Consider the following 20378-nt stretch of genomic DNA (forward strand, 5'->3'; position numbering starts at 1 on the left):
TATTTTTGATTTTTCTCTTTCTTTTTCTTTTCTTTTCTTTTCTTTTTCAAATGTACAATTTTTTCTTTGATTCAATGTTGTCAGGTTATTTTACAACTTCACCATAACTTAACATATAATGCCTCCTTTTCCTCCCCAACTTGAATACAACAAAACTCTAATTGAATGTTCCCCTATCCTAAGGCAAGGGACAAAGTACAAAAAGGTTAAGGGTTCAACAAAGTAAAATTATCAAAGTCCTATAAGATTCAACCATGAACTGGATTTTTGAAAAATTTCAGGCAAATTCAACAAGCATTGTGCTTATGAATATTGACAGTTCATGTTTGAGGACTTGATTCATTTGGCTCAGATTGGGGTATCAGATACTCGCTCTTCTCACAGGTAGGCTTTATGTGGTCAAGTAGGTTACTCTCAATTCAAAAAGTGCCTTGATCCTTTCCATGCTTTCAAACAATTCAAAATAATTATCAGATTTAACATAACTAAAACAAGTTAGACGATGATTATCGGTCTCCAGCATATATACAAAAGATTGAAGCTACCTCACATTTAGGTTAAGTACTAAGTGGTTCAAAGATATTCATGTTTATGAAAAGACTTAAATGATATATATTTTGTGCACAGTACAAATTTCAAATTCATAGTAACACCTAGAATAACATGAAACCAATACCTTGGCAATGCGCTTTCTCACAATTCATATCATTATCACTCACCTGCTTTTGCTCAATAATTGGCTCCATAGAGCACTTTAAACTTTGATGTTCATGAGCAATTTTTTTCTTTTGACTAAACACAAGCAAGATTAATCAAAAATTTCATCCAAAGCAATAAGTTAAAAACCAAACAACAAGCTAAGCTATTTAACCCAAAACGAAATTAAAATTAAACCAAAGTATTGAACACCCAAAACCGTGCTCAAAAAGTATAAGTTCAAAAGCGATAAAATTGTTCCAGCATAAAAATAAAAACATAAACTAAAAAGTCAAAGCAGAAGTCAAAGTAAACTAAGCATCAAAAGAATGCGGTCAGTGTGCCGCATCATCATCCATATCATCCTGCTGAGATAAATGGACACTGGCTGTCCTCTCTGGATCATCATCGACACCATGCACACTAGCTGTCCCATGCACACTAGCTGTCCTCACCGCATCACCACCAATGTGGACACTGGCTGTCCTAGTAAAGTCATCAGCTGCTCCACCAAATGCTGCACCACTGCCCCCTCCTGGGTAGGTTGGCATGTCCCCAGGCCACATGCAGGAATCATAGTACTGTGCAGGAGTGAACATAAAACACCGGGGATCCATGTGAGCATCGTAAAGATGCGAGTAGATGCCCTGGTTGCTGCGGAAGATAGCAGCCTGCTGATCCATTATGTGATTCTCTCTCAGCTCCTGTGCTTGAGCTAACTGAAAGGCTTGCTGCTGCTGTGCCTGAGCTCTCTCAACTGCTCGCTGCTCATACTGAGCCATATATGCCTGAAAAGATGAAAAATCAAAAGTGCCTGACTGCTAAGGTGGTGGCATAGTCTGGTGAGGATCATCCTGCTCTGGATAGTCCTCAGGTTGGGGTACATCCTCAGGTTGGGGTACTTGAGAAGAAGAAGCAGCACCTTTGGCTAATGCTCTAGAAATGTAACCCCGAATGTATTTGTCATCAATGGGAGAAACCAGCTCTTCGGAAAAAGGCTCGGTGACTGGCACCTCATGATGCCTAAGTAATCCCATAATAAAGCCGGGAAAAGCAAGCCTGGTCTCTGGTCCCGCTACACCACCGAGAGCTACATGCTTCAGCTCTCTTGAAATAATCGAAGCCAGATCCACCGGCCTTCCTTTGCAAATGTGCCAAATCAGAGGAGGCATTATTCTCTTGGGAGTTGTGGTGACATGACTCTTTGGCCAGACATTATGAACTAAGAACTTAAACAGAATCCCAGCTTTTGGCCTCATATCAGTGAAGGCCGCCAAATTGCGGTTACCCGCTTTGGATTCAGTATATGTCCTACCCGGTAGCAAAATCTCCCTCTCAATCTTTCCAAGATTCCAATCAGCAGCTCTCTCTCTCTCCCCATAAGGACACAAGGCAGGTGTGTCAGGGTCATCAGACTCAGGTAGGGTGTAAGGGTTGCCTAGATATTCATTAATCGCATCCCTATCGAAGCGGATGGTTTTTCCTCTCACCATTGCGGTGTAAGAAAATGCAGCATGCATTTCCTTAGCATCACAATCTGGTAAAGAATTGGCATAAAACTCTCTCAAGAGATCCAGGTTGATTTTGGGATATGGGTTAAGGAGTTTCTCCCACTTTCTCTCAGTGAAAATGGCTGCTATGTCAGCATACTCTCCCTCAGGGTTAATCCGGAAAATTTTGTCATGCCAAGTTTTCTCTTTTTTCAGCTCGAGAAACCTGGCATAGGTTTTGTTGGATGTGTAAATGGTACGGTGCGGGTTTCTAGGTAAGGGTGCAGGACGATTTACCACACCTGATGAGGAAGCAGTGGTTTTTCGTTTCTTGGTTGGTTGATTTTTAGGTGCCATCTGCAAAACAACCAGCAAAACCATATACAGTATAGAACAATAATCAGCACATGTATGGAATCAAAAAGGTTAAGGCAGATAGACTTTAAAAACAGAGGTACAGAACAATCTCGCTTGTGTCTCGCTTAAGCGAGTTGCAAGCGAGATTTTTCCAGAATTTCATTTGAATATTCGCTTGCGCGAGATTTTTGCTCAAGAACCTCGCTTGCGCGAGATTTGTCTGTACCTGCGAAATTTCAGAATTTTTCCAGCATATTCAACACATTCAGCATTTCTAATCACAACATTCATCTCCCTAGGTTTCTATAACATACCAAAGTCCAAAAAGGAACCAAAATCACAACATTTTTCCAAGAACCACTCAAAACCCTAATTTATCAAAAATTTCAAAAATGGGTCTATGTTCCAAAAGTGAGTGTTCCTGGTATTGAGTTGTGATTCTTGTTCATTTACATCCTATTAAAATAGTCTCTAGTCACAAACAACTACATCTTTCCCTGACCTAGCCATTTCTACACAAATTGAGAAAGTGAATTTGCAAAATGAAAACAAGAAATTGGAAAGGAAAACAAACCTGTTATGATGCAAAAGCAAGATTAATGGAATGAATGCAATGAAATGCTTGACTTGCTTAAACTAAGAATGAATTGAGGTTTGTATTTGATGGTTGTGAGTGTGAGATAAGAAAGTGAGAGAAATTTGAGGGGAAGAGATATGGAAACCGTAAAAGGGGAAAATGAGTGGATGGGGGAGTGGTTAAGGGGAGTTAATCCCCTTGGAAACCGTTACACTTTTTGAAATTCAAAACTCATCTCGCTTGCGCGAGATTAACTCGCTTAAGCGAAATTTCTCCAGAACCAACAATACGAAAATGCAACAATCTCGCTTAAGCGAGATTAACTTCGCTTGAGCGAGATTTCTCCAGATATGCTTCTTACTTTGCTTTGCTCATGAAATTATTCCTAAATGCATTAAAACATGAAAATACTTACAAAACTGGGTGTGACTCCCAGCAAGAGCTTGTTTTACGTCCTTAGCTTGACGCATTTTGAAGAAATCATGGCTCGATTAGTGAAATCGTCGTCAAACACCGATCAATTTCACCACCGAAGTAAGGCTTAAGCCTTTGCCCATTAACAGTCCAGTTGGCTTTGGTGACTGGGTCCTCAAGTTCAACAGCTCCGTACGGTTTGACCTCTTTAACCATGAAAGGTCCGGACCACTTAGACTTCAATTTGCCCGGAAACAATCTCAGTCTTGAATTGAAAAGTAATACCATTTGTCCCGGCATGAATTGTCTCAGAATGATCTTCTTGTCATGATACTTCTTGGTCCTCTCTTTGTAGAGCTTTGAAGATTCATAAGCTTGATTTCTCAATTCTTCAAGCTCAAGCATTTGAACTTTTCTTCTTTCACCGGCCTTCTCTTGATCAAAGTTTAGGAACTTCAATGCCCAAAAGGCTTTATGTTCGAGCTCGACCGGTAAATGACAAGATTTGCCATAAACCATTTGGAAAGGAGTGAGGCCTATAGGAGACTTGTATGCAGTCCTATATGCCCACAAAGCTTCATCAAGTTTAGCCGACCAATCCTTCCGAGATGTAGAGACCGTCTTCTCAAGTATGCGTTTGACCTCCCGGTTAGAGACTTCGGCTTGTCCATTCGTTTGTGGATGATACGGTGATGCTACTTTGTGCTTGACTCCATAATGATCTAGGGCCTTGGCAAGTTGTGCGTTGCAAAAGTGTGATCCTCCATCACTAATAAGAACTCTTGGTGTACCAAACCGGGTGAAAATATTCTTCTTTAGGAACTTCACCACCGTCTTGCTATCGGCTTTAGGCGATGCTACGGCTTCCACCCACTTTGACACATAATCAACAACGACCAAGATGTACTCATTTGAATATGATGAAGGGAAGGGGCCAACAAAATCTATACCCCAACAATCGAACACTTCCACTTCAAGGATGAGTTGTAGAGGCATCTCATTTCTCTTTGACATTGATCCGGTTCTTTGGCATTCATCACAATGCTTGCAATGTAAATTGGCATCTTTGAATAGAGTTGGCCAATAGAACCCGGATTGAAGTACCTTTGTGGCGGTTCTCTCCCCGTTGAAGTGACCTCCATAGGGGGAATTGTGACATTGCCATAGGATCTTCTTTGCTTCTTCATCATCCACACACCTACGCAAGAGATTGTCCGCTCCAATTTTGAACAAGTAAGGCTCATCCCACACATAGTGGTTAGCATCATGAAGGAACTTCTTGCGTTGTTGCCATTCAAAATCTTCCGGAATGAACCCGGTTGCTTTGTAGTTTACCAAGTCGGCAAACCATGGTCTCACATTGATAGCTAGCAACCGTTCATCTGGAAATTCTTCACGAACCTCTGGTTCATTCTTGGTTACCTCATTGTTTGTCAACCTTGAAAGGTGATCAGCTACAAGATTCTCCGTGCCTTTCTTATCCTTGATCTCTAAGTCAAACTCTTGAAGCAACAACATCCACCGGATGAGTCTAGGCTTTGAGTCGGACTTAGTAAGGAGATACTTGATAGCTGCATGGTCAGTATAAACAACAATTTTGGAACCTACAAAGTAAGAACGAAATTTCTCCATTGCATATACTATTGCAAGTAACTCTTTTTCAGTTGTGGCATAATTAATTTGTGCCTCATTTAAAACCTTACTTGCATAGTGAATGGCATGAAAAATTTTGTCCTTACGTTGACCCAAGACCGCACCAACAGCATAATCACTTGCATCACACATTAATTCAAAATTTAAATCCCAATTAGGAGCAATGATTATTGGTGTGGTGGTCAACTTTTCTTTTAAAGATTCAAATGCATCAAGACATTCACTATCAAAAACAAAAGACTTATCTTTGTTGAGCAAGTTGCTCATAGGCTTTGCAATCTTTGAGAAGTCTTTGATGAACCTCCGGTAGAAACCGGCATGACCAAGAAAACTCCGCACACCTTTGACATTTACCGGTGGAGGAAGCTTTCCTATGACATCGACCTTTGCTTGGTCTACCTCAATACCCTTAGCAGAAATCTTATGACCAAGGACAATACCCTCGGTAACCATGAAGTGACATTTCTCCCAATTGAGCACCAAGCTAGTTTCAATACACCGCTTCAGCACGGTATCCAAGCTCTTCAAACACGTATCAAATGATGAACCGAAAACCGAGAAATCATCCATGAACACCTCCATGCATTTACCAATAAGTTTGGAGAAGATTGCTTGAACACACCGTTGAAAAGTTGCGGGTGCATTACACAAGCCAAATGGCATTCTTCGATAAGCAAAAATACCAAAGGGGCAAGTGAAAGCCGTCTTCTCGTGATCATCTGGGTTCATGGCGATTTGATTGTAACCGGAGTAACCATCTAGGAAGAAATAAAAGGATTGACCGGAGAGTCGTTCAAGCATTTGATCCATGAAGGGCAAGGGGAAGTGATCCTTCCTTGTTGCTTGATTGAGTCTTCAATAATCTATACACATCCTCCATCCGGTGACGGTTCTAGTTGGGATCAACTCATTTTTATCATTAGTGATCACCGTCATTCCTCCTTTCTTGGGAACTACTTGAACCGGGCTTACCCAAGCACTATCCGAGATAGGATAGATCATGCCGGCTTCAAGCAACTTCACTACTTCCTTTCGCACCACCTCTTTCATGTTTGGATTCAAGCGGCGTTGCGGTTGTGCTACCGGTTTAAAGTTTTCTTCCATCATGATCTTGTGCATACAATAAGATGGACTTATCCCTTTCAAGAAGGATAACTTCCACCCTATCGCTTCCTTGTTGGCCTTGAGAACCTCTACCAACTTTGTTTCATCATTGATGGACAAGGAGCTACTGATGATCACCGGTTTTGTACCATCTTTCTCAAGAAAAACATACTTCAAATTAGATGGTAAAATTTTTAATTCTACCTTGGTGTCATCAACTTTGGCTTCTTCCTTGGATTCTTCTTTCAAATCTTCAAGTATGGCTTGATTAGGAAGAACCTCCTTCAAGGAATCTAGCTCCTTCAAACACTCTTCAATGGCACTTGCTTCGTCTTCATCAATAGCATTGAGTGCGTCCACCAAAGCACTCTCAAGGGGTGTTCTATTGTGCATTTGCTTCCGAGTAGTCAAGATGACTTCTTCGGTTGCATCCATTTTGAAACATGCACCCTTGTCTTTCGAGTACTTCAAAGCTTCTCGGATGTTGAAGGTAACCTCTTCATCATTTACCTTGACCTTCATGATATTATCATCAAGATCAATCATCATCCGAGCCGTTTGCATGAAATTCCTTCCCATTAAGATAGGCACATCCTCATCTTCTTCGACATCCATAACCACAAAATCAGCCGGAAAAATAAATTTGTCCACTTTTACAAGAACATCTTCGGCCATACCTAGTGGTTTTGCAAAGGATTTGTCGGCCAATTGCAACATCATCCTAGTCCGCTTTATACAAAGGTCACCAACTCTTTTGGCAACGGACAAAGGCATAAGATTGATGCTTGATCCAAGATCAAGTAGTGCTTTACCTACATGTGTTGCGCCAATAGCTACCGGGGTAGAGTGACTCTTCCCGGATCTTGCTCTTTCTTAGGCAACGTTCTTTGAATAATAGCACTACAATTGGCATCGATTTGGATCGTCTCTTCATCGTTGATTCTTCTTTTCTTGGAAAGGATATCTTTCATGAACTTCGCATAGACCGGCATTTGCTCCAAGGCTTCTGAGAATGGTATATCAATTTGCAACTTCTTGAAGAGTTCAAGAAACCTTGCGTATTGCCGCTCTTTGTCTTTCTTCGATGGAGCATGTGGGTATGGTAAGCGTTAAGCCACCACTTGCTTCTCAACTACTTGCTTCTTCCCTTTATCTTTCCCCACATCTTTATTCTTCCTCTCCATCTCCTCTTGTACCACTAGATCTCTTTTTTGATTTTTTTCTTTTTCAACTAATGCTTCTTTATTTCTTATATACACTTCCTCCTCTATCTCTACACTATCCCCCTCGAACTTCTCTTTGTACTCCTCATTGACAACTTCATCATCCTTCTCTTCAACAACAATATCATCACCTACCCCTATACCTACTACTCTCCCACTCCTTGTAGCTATAGCTTTTGACTGCTATGCCTTGTGGTGCTCCTTAGGATTTGGTTGAGTGTTAGTGGTGAAAGCTCCCAATTGCGGAGGACCTTGAGCCATTTGTTGTGCTAACTGACCAACTTGCGTTTCAAGGCCTTTGATGGACGCGTCGGTGTTTTTCTGGTTAGCCATGGACACTTGCATGAATTGTTTCAAGACCTCCTCAGTGCTTTGAGAATTATTCGGTTGTTGGGGGTTATTTGGTGGTGGATTTTGGTATTGATTATTGAATGGTTGTTGGTAAGGTTGTTGGTAGAAGTTTGATGGTGGATATTGATAGTTATTGTTGTACGGTGTTCTCCAAGGTCTTTGTTGGTTTTGGTTGGCCGGATACCTTCCTTGGAAGTTGGAAGTACCCGGATTTTGTTGTGAGGTTCCGGCTTGTTGTGGTTGGTTAGGCCTTTGTTGGTTTCCCACATAGTTGACCTCTTCCCCTTCAAAAGAACCGGGTTCGGGACAATAGCCGGTGGGATGATCCCCCGTACAAAGTCCACAAGTATTGACTTGAGCGGTTCCTCCTTCTTGCTTGAGAGATTCAAGAATTTGTTTAGGCATAGCTCTCATCTCCTTTTGCATGGCTTCTATTTGTTGAGTGAGGAGCTTATTTTGAGCTAAGACCGCATCATTTGCTTCTAGTTCCAGAATACCGACTTTCCTTTGATTAGGATTCCGGTTGTGAGAGGATTTTCTTGTGTTAAGAGCCATTTGATTAATGATTTTGACAGCATCAGCTGGATTTTTCATAGCAATAGAACCTCCAGCACTTGCATCTAGCATCGTCTTGGACATGTCTTGAAGCCCTTGACGAAAAAGATATAGTTGCATTTGGCTATCAAATCCATGCTTTGGACAATTCCTTAGCAATGATTTATAACGCTCCCAAGCTTCACAAAGAGTCTCACTTTGGCCTTGAGCAAAAGTTGTAATTGAAGTTTTAGCCTCAAGATGCCTATCTTCCGGAAAGAACCTTTCTTGAAATGCTTTCTCTAGCTCACCCCAATTTTCCATCAAAGAAGTTGGTTGATCAAGATACCACTCCTTAGCCTTCCCGATCAAAGAATGAGGAAACAATTGCACAAACACACCCTCTTCCTCATCTTCCTTCATACCTAGTGTACCGGCGGTAACATAGAAGTTGGTAAGATGTCTATATGGATCCTCATGATCCATACCGGTAAACTGGTTATGAGTTATCAAGTTTATCAACCCCGACTTCAGCTCAATTGATTTGGCATTACGATTGCCAAGATTAGCTAGCCTCCTCGGACTAACCCACATAGGTAGAGCATTCTCATCTTCATTAGCCATGTCTACTTCTGGTTCACTCCTCGGAGATGAATGTGCAGAAGAATGTGAAGAATCACCTAGTGATATAGTATGCACCGAACCTGACGGAGAAGGAATAAAAAGTAAAGATTCCGGCTGAGCCAGCCTGGCTAATCTCCTAGCTTCCTTTGCTTGCTTTCTAAGTAACCTAGCAGTTTTCTCAATCTCTGGATCAAATTGTAGGTCTTCGTGAGCAACGGTACCTCGCATAAACAAAGTTCACCAAGACTATACCAAGTGGTTAGCATAAAAAAAAATGAATGATATATGTATATGCATGAAAGAATTTTGTGCAAAATTGACTTAACATGACAAAATTGTTTCAACGCTTATGACAAAAATTTCCGTTACTCCCCGGCAACGGCGCCATTTTGATGTAGGATTTTTCCTACATGTCATATAACTATGTACACGTGAGTATATATAGGATCGTTTCCACAGGGAGTTACGTTAGTCATAAGCATTTTCACAATCGTTCAAGTTAAGGGTTTGGATATAATTTGTTTGTTTGTAACACTATATCCATATTTGACACTAAAGTAAAAACGAGAGGGGATCGAACTATTTCGCTTGCGGTATAAGATAACGAGCAAGCATAACAGCAGCAATCTCTCGATCAATTAACAGACTCTAGCTTTATAACCAATATTATTACAATCATTTCTACAATATCCTTCGTGTCCAAAGCGACATCGTTATTTCCAAGTTAGCGTTTAAACATTCGTGTCCAAATTCCTTAAACGATAACAAAGTCGATCGGATAACTTAATCGACCGTGTCCAGCCTGATTAAGTATCCGAAAGCATTAAAATCTTGATTAAAAGTAATTATCAAAGGTTTACAAACTTGTCAAGAGTGATATAACATAAGATAGATTGTTATTCTAGTTCTAGATTCAAGAGTTTGTGTCCAAATCATCTTGAATCTCTTTGAAAGCATTAAAAGCAAGAATAACAACAATATTGAATCATTAAGCTAGAACCTTATATATTAAAAGATCAAAAGATTACATAATAGCTTGATAGTTACCTCAATACTACAAAGAAGGTGATAGTTACACATAGACATGTAAACTAATGCAAGGAATGAAGGAAAGATGAAGATTCCATGCCAAGATCCTTGATGTCTCAATGAATCTAGGGTTGAATCTACTCCTTAATCACTTGCTTTGTGTTTCTCTCTATGAAATAGCTCTAACCTCTCTCTAGAAATGTGTAAAATGTTTTCAATGGAATAGTGAATAGTGCTAGAGAGAGGGAAAACTTGTATTTAAATGGGCTGAAAACGTGCAATCTCGCTTAAGCGAGATACATCTCGCGCAAGCGAGAAGCCTAAAAATCTAACAATGGCCAATGAAGTCTTGCCACGTAGCCTTGCTCCTTGATGAAGTTGCATCTCGCGTAAGCGAGTTAGACCTCGCGCAAGCGAGGTTGCTTGAAACTTAAACCGCCTTAGAATCCTGCTTGAGCGACATGGAAGCGAGATGGAAAGCGAGATGCTCATCTGTTCCCTAGAGAAATCTCGCGTAAGCGAGATGATCTCGTGTAAGCGAGATGATCTCGCGTAAGCGAGATTCTAAAATTCACAAGCGACCCTGGAAGCGAGATGCAAGCGAAGGTTGAGCTTCTCCCTGGAGGAATCTCGCTTAAGCGAGATGACCTCGCGTAAGCGAGATTTGCTTGGTTCACACAACTTGAGTTTTGGTCCCTGCTTGTCATTTCCTGCATAAATTGGGTAGAATTAGGCATATAAAGCATAAATGGTATAATTATAACAATTGGTTGCTTTTCCGTAGATAACTTGCATAACAAGTCACTAAAAATGCCTCTTTTAACACATGAAATATATTACTTTTGAGCACTTATCAATGCCGGGTCTAGATCCCAAGATTGTGGAACACCGGATTCCGACAAGACCTGAATGTCCTCCCGTCAAACAGAAATTGAGAAGGTCTCGTCCAGACATGGCTCTTAAGATCAAGGCTGAAGTACAAAAGCAGATTGACGCAGGTTTCCTCATGACCGCTGAATATCCTGAGTGGATTGCTAACATCGTACCAGTACCAAAGAAAGATGGGAAAGTTCGAATGTGTGTTGATTACAGAGACCTGAACAAAGCCAGTCCAAAAGATAACTTCCCATTGCCTCATATTGATGTTCTTGTTGACAGTACTGCTCAATCCAAAGTGTTCTCTTTCATGGATGGTTTCTCTGGTTATAATCAGATACGAATGTCTCCTGAAGATAGAGAAAAGACGTCCTTCATTACTCCGTGGGGAACGTTCTGTTATAAAGTGATGCCGTTTGGCTTGATAAATGCTGGTGCTACCTATCAAAGGGGTATGACCACTCTGTTTCATGATATGATTCACAAAGAGATTGAAGTATATGTTGATGACATGATTGTGAAGTCAAGTGATGAAGAGCAGCATGTTGTGTATTTGAAAAAGATGTTTGAAAGATTAAGAAAGTACAAGCTGCGGTTGAATCCTAACAAGTGCACATTCGGTGTACGATCTGGGAAGTTGCTAGGCTTCATTGTCAGCCAAAGAGGCATTGAAGTTGATCCTGACAAAGTCCGAGCCATCAGAGAAATGCCGGCCCCTCAAACTGAGAAGCAAGTCAGAGGTTTCCTCGGACGTCTGAACTACATTTCAAGATTCCTATCTCACATGACTACTATTTGCGGCCCAATTTTCAAATTACTCAGAAAGAATCAGCCTGTCGTATGGAATGATGAATGTCAGGAAGCTTTTGATAGCATTAAAGAATACCTGTTGGAACCACCTATCCTTGTCCCACCAGTGGAAGGAAGGCCTTTGATTATGTATCTGTCAGTGTTAGATGATTCAGTGGGCTGTGTTCTCGGTCAGCAAGATGAGACTGGTAAGAAAGAGCATGCTATCTACTATCTGAGCAAGAAATTCACCGACTGTGAGACTCGGTACACAATGCTTGAAAAGACTTGTTGTGCTTTAGCTTGGGCTGCCAAACGCCTGCGTCATTATATGGTGAATCATACAACTTGGTTGATATCCCGAATGGATCCAATCAAGTACATCTTCGAGAAGCCTGCTGTTACTGGAAAGATTGCGCGTTGGCAAATGTTGTTGTCTGAATATGATATTGTGTACAAAGCTCAGAAAGCAATCAAAGGAAGCATCCTTGCTGACCATCTTGCTTGTCAGCCTCTTGATGATTACCAGCCAATTAAGCTTGATTTCCCTGATGAAGAGATCATGTATCTGAAAGCAAAAGACTGCGAAGAACCACTAATCAATGAGGGGCCAGATCCCAATAGCAAATGGGGATTGGTGTTTGATGGTGCTGTTAATGCTTATGGTAAAGGAATTGGAGCCATCCTTGTAACTCCGCAGGGGCACCACATTCCTTTCACCGCTCGAATAACTTTCGAATGCACAAACAATATAGCTGAATATGAAGCATGCATCTTGGGCATTGAAGAAGCCCTTGATCTGAGAATTAAACACCTTGACATCTATGGAGATTCTGGACTTGTTATTAATCAGATAAAGGGTGAATGGGAGACTCATCATGAGAAGCTGATCCCATACCGTGACTATGCAAGACATCTGTTGACATACTTTACCAAGGTTGAGCTGCACCATATCCCTCGGGATGAAAATCAGATGGCTGATGCTCTTGCTACTTTGTCTTCCATGTTTCGAGTCAACCACTGGAATGATGTGCCTGTAATCAAAGTACAGCGTCTTGATAGACCCGCTCATGTGTTTACTGTTGAAAATATGCCAGATCAAGCTGATAAGGTTGTGAATGATAAAAAGCCTTGGTATTACAACATCAAGCAATTCTTGCAGAATCGTGAATATCCACCTGGTGCTTCCAACAGGGATAAAAAGACTTTGAGACGATGGGCTAGCAAATTCCTTCTGGACGAAGAAACCCTATACAAGAGGAACTATGACATGGTTTTGTTGAGATGTGTTGATAAACAAGAAGCTGAGAAGTTGATGCATGATGTGCATGATGGCACTTTTGGGACCCATGCTTCGGGTCACACCATGTCAAGAAAACTGTTAAGAGCCGGCTATTACTGGATAACTATGGAGCGTGACTGCCACAAACATGCTAAGAGATGCCACAAATGTCAAATCTATGCTGATAAGATTCATGTGCCTCCACACGCTCTCAATGTTATATCTTCCCCATGGCCTTTCTCTATGTGGGGCATTGACATGATCGGAAGAATTGAACCAAAAGCTTCCAATGGACATCGTTTCATTCTAGTGGCAATTGACTATTTCACCAAGTGGGTTGAAGCTGCCTCCTATGCAAATGTGACCAAGCAAGTGGTTGTCAAGTTTATCAAGAATAACATCATCTGTCGATATGGTGTTCCCAACAAAATCATCACTGACAATGGTTCCAATCTGAACAATAGCATGATGCAAGCTTTATGTGAAGAATTCAAAATCGAACATCACAACTCTTCTCCTTACAGACCTCAGATGAATGGTGCAGTTGAGGCCACTAACAAGAACATCAAGAAGATTGTTCAGAAGATGGTCACTACTTACAAAGACTGGCATGAGATGCTACCTTTTGCTTTGCATGGTTATCGTACTACAGTGCGCAGTTCAACCGGGGCAACTCCTTTCTCTCTTGTGTATGGCATGGAAGCGGTTCTCCCTCTGGAAGTGGAGATTCCATCTCTTCGAGTAATCATGGAAGCAAAATTAACTGAGGCTGAGTGGTGCCGAAGTCGGTATGATCAATTGAATCTGATTGAAGAGAAACGTATGGATGCAATGGCTCATGGACAGTTGTACCAAGTGCGAATGAAAAATGCTTTTGACAAGAAAGTCCGACCTCGAGAATTCAAGGAAGGCGAACTTGTATTGAAAAGAAGGATAAGTCAACAACCCGACCCAAGGGGCAAGTGGACACCTAACTACGAAGGTCCTTATGTTGTCAAGAAGGCTTTCTCTGGTGGTGCTTTGATTCTTACACACATGGATGGTGTTGAGCTTCCAAATCCTGTTAATGCCGATATAGTCAAGAAGTACTTTGTCTAGAAAGAAAAGAACAGCGTGGTAGGTCGAAAACCCGAAAGGGCGGCCTAGGCAAAAATGCGCTTCCCGGTGGATCGAAAACCCGAAAGGGCGATCCAGGCAAAAATTAGGGACAAAAAAATGAAAATGAAAAAGCTCGCTGAGATTGTACGCAACTCAGGCAAGAATGAGCGCCTCGATGAGCCGAAAACCCGAATGGGCGGTTCATGCAAAAATGAGGTTGACAATAAAAGACAAGTAACTATATCTGGCAAATCACCATCACCCCTTGGGGCATCTGCAACCGTCAATGATCGTCTTCATCAGAGGCTTCTGTACTTGTGAATTCAAAATTTCTATGAAGTGTAGCGGTCATCGTGTTCAATGTATCACCAACCAATAAAATTACCATTTTCCAAGCTTTGTAAATCTGTGAAGTCATGCCTTTGGCTGACTCTCACTCTTCTACATCAATTTGAGCCTGTGCTATTTGTTTGAAACTCTATTTTTCTTTCCATTTTCAATGCTATATACAAAATATTTCCTTTCTATTTGATTATGTCAATGTTTGAAACAAACATCTTTGAAAATTGAAAAATCTCTTTCTGTCTATTTTGAAAGCAAACCTGAGCAATGAGGTACATTTCAATGAAACATGCATGAATAAATGAATGTCAATGTCTATTTCAATACATGTTACAAGCAGGTTACTCCCCAGGATGATCTGTGGTCGATGGCAAGAATGAAAAAACAGAATAAAAATGAAAAGAAAATAATACAAATGAAAAGCTCGCTAAGTTGAAAACCCGAAAGGGCGGCTTAGGCAAAAAAAGAGCACCCCGCTGATTGACAACCTATGAAGGCAATTCAGGCAAAAATGGGGCAATGAAAAGAACTTTACTCCCCGGTGAATCGAAAACCCGAAAGGGCGGTTCAGGCAAAAATGGGATTGAAGATGAAGAAATAAAATATTAAAAAGCATTGACCACAGATACGAACGTCCAAAGTTTACCCAGCACTGACACGCCTAGCAACGGCGATCTGTATCCAAGAACCTTCCAAGGGTCCCTCCCTTTACAAGTTTTAGTGCCCTCAGCCATGGTTTCGATACGTCTCTCAAACGACGGTCTTTCCAAAGAGGTTTTTTCCCCTGTGAATATGTTGCAGCACGAGCCACTACGTGCCCAACCTTCCAATGTTTTGTCTATCTCTGCGAAGCTTCTCTGTCAAATTACAAACCAATCATGCATTTCAAGCATTCATACATGCATAATCATGCATTTTATGTGCTCATACATCCAATGATCTTGCTATACCATACATACATGTTGCATATCCAACTCTCAACTGTCAAATCCAATCCAAATTCCAACTGTCAAACTCAATTTCAATTTCAACTTCAATTCCAACTGTCAAATTCAAATTCAACTGTCAAATTCGATGCAATCTCCAATCTCAATTTCAAATCATTTCAACCGTCAAATTCGATGCAATCTCAACTTCCAATTCCAATTTCAAATCAATTACAATCTCAATTCTCAAATTCCAATTTCAATTGTCAAATTCAATCCAATTTCAACTTTCAATTTCAAATGTCAAATTCGAAGCAATCTCAACTTTCAATCTCTCTGTCAATGTCAATTTCAATTTTCAATTCAATCCCAATCCAATCTCAATGTCAATGTCAATTTCAATTTTCAATTCAATTCCAATCTCAATGTCAATGTCAATTTCAATTTTCAATTCAATCTCAAACCAATCTCAATGTCAATTGCAACTCTCCAACCCAATGTCTATGTCTATGTCTCTGCTCAATCTCAATTCTCAATCTCTCTTTCAATGTCAACTTTCAAATCAATGTCAATTCACTCTCAATTTACTCTTGGGCCAACACAAATGGTCATGTCTATCTTCAAATCAAGTCAATGACAATTTACCCTCAATTGGTATCTTGTTAAACCAGGCTTTCAATTTGTATCTTGTTACTGGTCAAGTGCCAGGTTCGATCCAAAAAGAACCACTTGTACCTGCTCATATACCTATACTTCCGGACAAACGACAAGTTCGATATGAAGAACAGTTTGTACCCAGCTCATGCTTTGTTATTGGTCAAACGGCAAGTTCGATCTAAAAGAACAGTTTGCACCTTCCCACATGACGTGGTGATCATCCAACAAGCAAGTTCGATCCAAAGAACAGTTTGTATCTACCCTTTTGTCTATATCTCCAGCCAAACGGCCAGTTCAATTCCAAGAACAGTTTGTGTCTGCCTATCTGTTTGTATCTTCAATCAAGTGTCAAGTTCGATCCAAAGAGCAACTTGTATCTGCCTATATGTCTATGTTTCCGGTCAAGTGCCAAGTTCGATCCCAAGAACAGCTTGCACCTATCTCTTGTTTTGTATGCCTTGGTCAAGTGGCTAGTTCGACCCAAAGAACAGCTTGTACCTTGCTTTCTACTCCCTGGTCTGTCCACCCTGTCAATGTCCACTTGAATCCCCAGTGACATGACATGTTCTATGGACACCAGTTGTTTGTCTTGCATTCATAATCAAAATATTGCATGGCATTCATTCTTTTGAAAATCTGAAAGCGTATTTTTATGTCCAAAAGCAGTGCAAATGTTAATATTTAAGTATCTTCGTCCCGTCAACTCAAAGACTTCGTCTCTTGACTCTCCGAACAAAGAAACTTAAATAGGGGCAGCTGTTATACCCTAATTTTGGCCCTAAAAATACTTGTTCAATTCTTCTTTTCTTGCATTATAAGTCATTTGAACTGTCTCTGATCAATGGCATCTTTCTCTGCATCTTATTTCAAAGTTATTTGTAAAATTCACATGTAAGGGTATTTTAGTCATTTCCTATGTCAAATTTCTTTCAGTCTTTTGAAAATTTGTTTGAGTCCTTTCAAATAGTTTGAATAAGTCTTCATTTCAATTCTATGTCAAGATCCATTTTAAAAATTACCTTTGAAGTCATTTTGAGTCAGTTTAGCCCCTAGGGGCATTTTAGTCTTTTCAAGTGTCAAAATTCTGTTCAAATCTTAAAAAAAATTTGTCTCTGAGTCTTTCAAATTGGTTTAAATAAACTTTTGTTTCAATTCTCTGTTAAAGATCATTTTAAAGTTGCACCTGAGTCATTTTCAGTCATTTTAGCCCCAGGGGCATTTTGGTCATTTCACACGAAATTTCGGCAGAGAGAGGTTACTTTAAAGTACCTCATTTAGGCCATTGGTTCATTTTAGTCCGTTTTGCCAATTTTAATCGTTTCACTTTACGTTTAGTCAATTTTACCAATTTTTAATTCAATTTTATTTTTATTTTCATTTTTGCACTTTGGTCCTCTAATTCCTAAGATTTGCATATTAGTCCTTTTGGTAATTTTTCTTTTTAGCCCTTTAATTTTTAGTAATTGCATTTTTGGTCCACTTTTCTTCTTCAGTCCATTAATTTTTAAGAATTTACAGTCAAGTCCTTTTTGTCCAAAGTTTTGCAGAATAGTCCTTTTTCAAAATTGTAGGTCAGTCCTTTAACTTTCGAAATTGCAAAGAGACCCCTGAGTCTAAATTGGTCCAGGGCCGAATCAGTTAGAGTCCAGGACACATGTCACCATGCCATTTGATCTCAGGAACACATGTCAAGCTATAAAAGGGTTTAATCATTACGGTACCATTCAGAATTTGCCAACACATCAAACACGCAGAAACAGAATTCCTCTTTCTGTCTCTATTCAGTTACGATCAAAATCCAGAAATAACCAAGAACATGAAGAACATTCATCAAACCCTAGCTTTACCAGAATCCAATTAAGCTCAAATTGAAGCAATTTCTTCAAAGTTCTCAGAGATTCGCCACTGAATCATCATCATCGAACTTTAGAGACTGCAATTCAAGCACGAATTTGAAGAATTCGTGCGATCACAGTTCGAAGAAGAGAGAGGAAGAGAAATTGAAGCAAAATCAAACCAGTTCGAAGAAGAAGAAGGTGAGGAACTGATTTATTTTCAGTTTCTGTGCAAGAACTTACCAGAAGCATCAAGAACCTCCAAGATTCAAGGTTTTCTGAAGAATTTCGTCCGAATCTCCAAATCAACTCAGGTAAGTACACAAATCCTTCTCGTTTAGTTTGTAATCATCATCGAAGGTTCTAATTGAAAGATTAAACGGTGAATTGAAGTGGAAATTCGAAAAGATTCGAAAAAATGGAAACGAAACCCTAATTTCAAAAATCATGAAGATTCACCGTTTATTCTTCAAGATAAAGCATAGATTCATCATCAGCATGTAAAATAAGTCAAGATAGGGTTTAGTTTCGAAGAGATTAGAAAGAAATTTTGAAACCCTAAAACGTAGATGCAAGTGTAGATCTGTTCGAATCCATGCCTAATTTCCAAAAATAAGTGTCAAAATCATGAAGAGGAGTCCAAGACGAACACAACGACGTGAAAAGTTTTCGAAAAAGGTTCAGTACGGCGGCGCCACCGGCAGCCACCGTACCTCCGTCATGGTGTTCGTCGGAGAAGACGACGGAGAAGAAGAGAGAAGTTGCAGAGCTTCTCTCTCTAAAACGTTGTAGAGAGAGAAGAGAGAAGGAGGAATGAATTGGACCGGTAGGTTCACGTTTATATAAACACCTGAACCGGTCTGGTTCATTTCTGGTTCATTCTCTTCTTGATCTACACCGTTTGATTCATGGTTCGCCACGTGTAGGCTTATGATCCTCTGTTTCAATGTGTCTGAGTTTTGTTACCATGGACTGCATGCTTTTTGGCCATTAGATCTAGGGTTAAGAGGGACTGGATCAATCCAACGCCCCTGGTGCGTTTGGATGATCCAGGATCCATCTTTGTTTGGGCCTGAACCTTCTTTTTGTGCAGATCTTCGTTTCCCCTTATATTTTTGCTATTTCCTACTTTTTTTTTACTTTCTACACCTCTGTATATGCTCAAAATCACTTGAAACTTTTTACAATTTTTTGTGTATATTCTTGATAATTCTTGTGATGTTTGTGAGCAATTTGTTTACTGAAAATGTTGATAAAAAATATTACTGTATTTTCTTGCATTATTTCTTGATTTTATGTGAAAATTCTCATGGAAAATTGTCTAATTTCTATTTCAAATTCTTGATATGTTGATGATGTATGTTGATTGATTTTGGGGATACTTTGCTATTGTTTTGTTGCATATGTGTGGTTTGTATTTGTTTACTTGCTTCACAAGTTACCTTTGTGTATGAATAAATGCAAGTAATATCTAGGTTTACTTTGTAAATGTAAGATCATCATGTTGCCTTAATTCTTGTATTAAAACCTGATTCCAAATCTAAAAAATTTACATTGGAATACAAGAATTATAGGTTGCATGATTCTTGCATTTTTATGAGTGAATTTTGATATAGTTTTACACTTGTTTAGTTCCTTTTTTAGTTTCCCATGCTTTTATCATGACATTTTGCTTGCTTTATTTCACCCTATGCTACTAACATTTTCTTGTTTCATGTCTCATATTTTCCATAAGCATTCTCATGCCATTCCATATCCACCTTATTTCTTGCACTTTAAGTTTCACCAAGGCTTAGAATGTAGCACCTAGGATTTTCCTTTGTACTTTACCTTTATGCCATTTTAAATTCTTGCAAGACCATAGAATGTATCTAGGGCATGATGTAATAAGGACAATGGACTCTAATGATGTACACCGACACAAGCACCGACACATGCACACACTTCACTTTAGATATATAGCTAGAATATGCATGTTTAGATGTATGTTTAGGATTGTATGTTTAGATGAATGTTTAGGCTTTATACTTAGAAAAATAAATTTTCCCAAAAAATATGAACAAACTTCATTCAAACCATTTTCAAAATAAACCTTGGGGTCCAAAACCCCATTGAATTTCCCTTTCATTTTCTTAATCAAATTTCAATGAATTCTAATCATGTTTAGACCACATTTTGCAAATGACTAATTCAACCTCACAATTTCAAAACCTCATGCCCTTGAGGCCTCTTTCTATTCTTCAAAATTCCAATTTTCAAACTTAAAATCAACCAACAAAAACAAAAACATTTTTTGGAAGAGAACTACGGTGGATTTGATCCCTTAAACGGGTACGTAGGCAAGGAGCAAAATTCTTTCAATTCAACTAAAATAAAAATCCAAAAACATTCTTCTCCCTCCAATTCTTCACTTAGAAACTCTTAGGCTTAATATTTTCTTTCAAAATAGCATTTAAAAACAAAGCGCGCGCGTAGAAATTAAAGGCGGTTCCTATAGGATACTATAGTCGTTATGGGTGCC

This window comes from Medicago sativa, chromosome 6 (assembly GCF_051527215.1).
Source record: "Medicago sativa cultivar Bolivia chromosome 6, Bolivia_mono, whole genome shotgun sequence".
In the NCBI taxonomy this organism is placed as follows: Eukaryota; Viridiplantae; Streptophyta; class Magnoliopsida; order Fabales; family Fabaceae; genus Medicago; species Medicago sativa.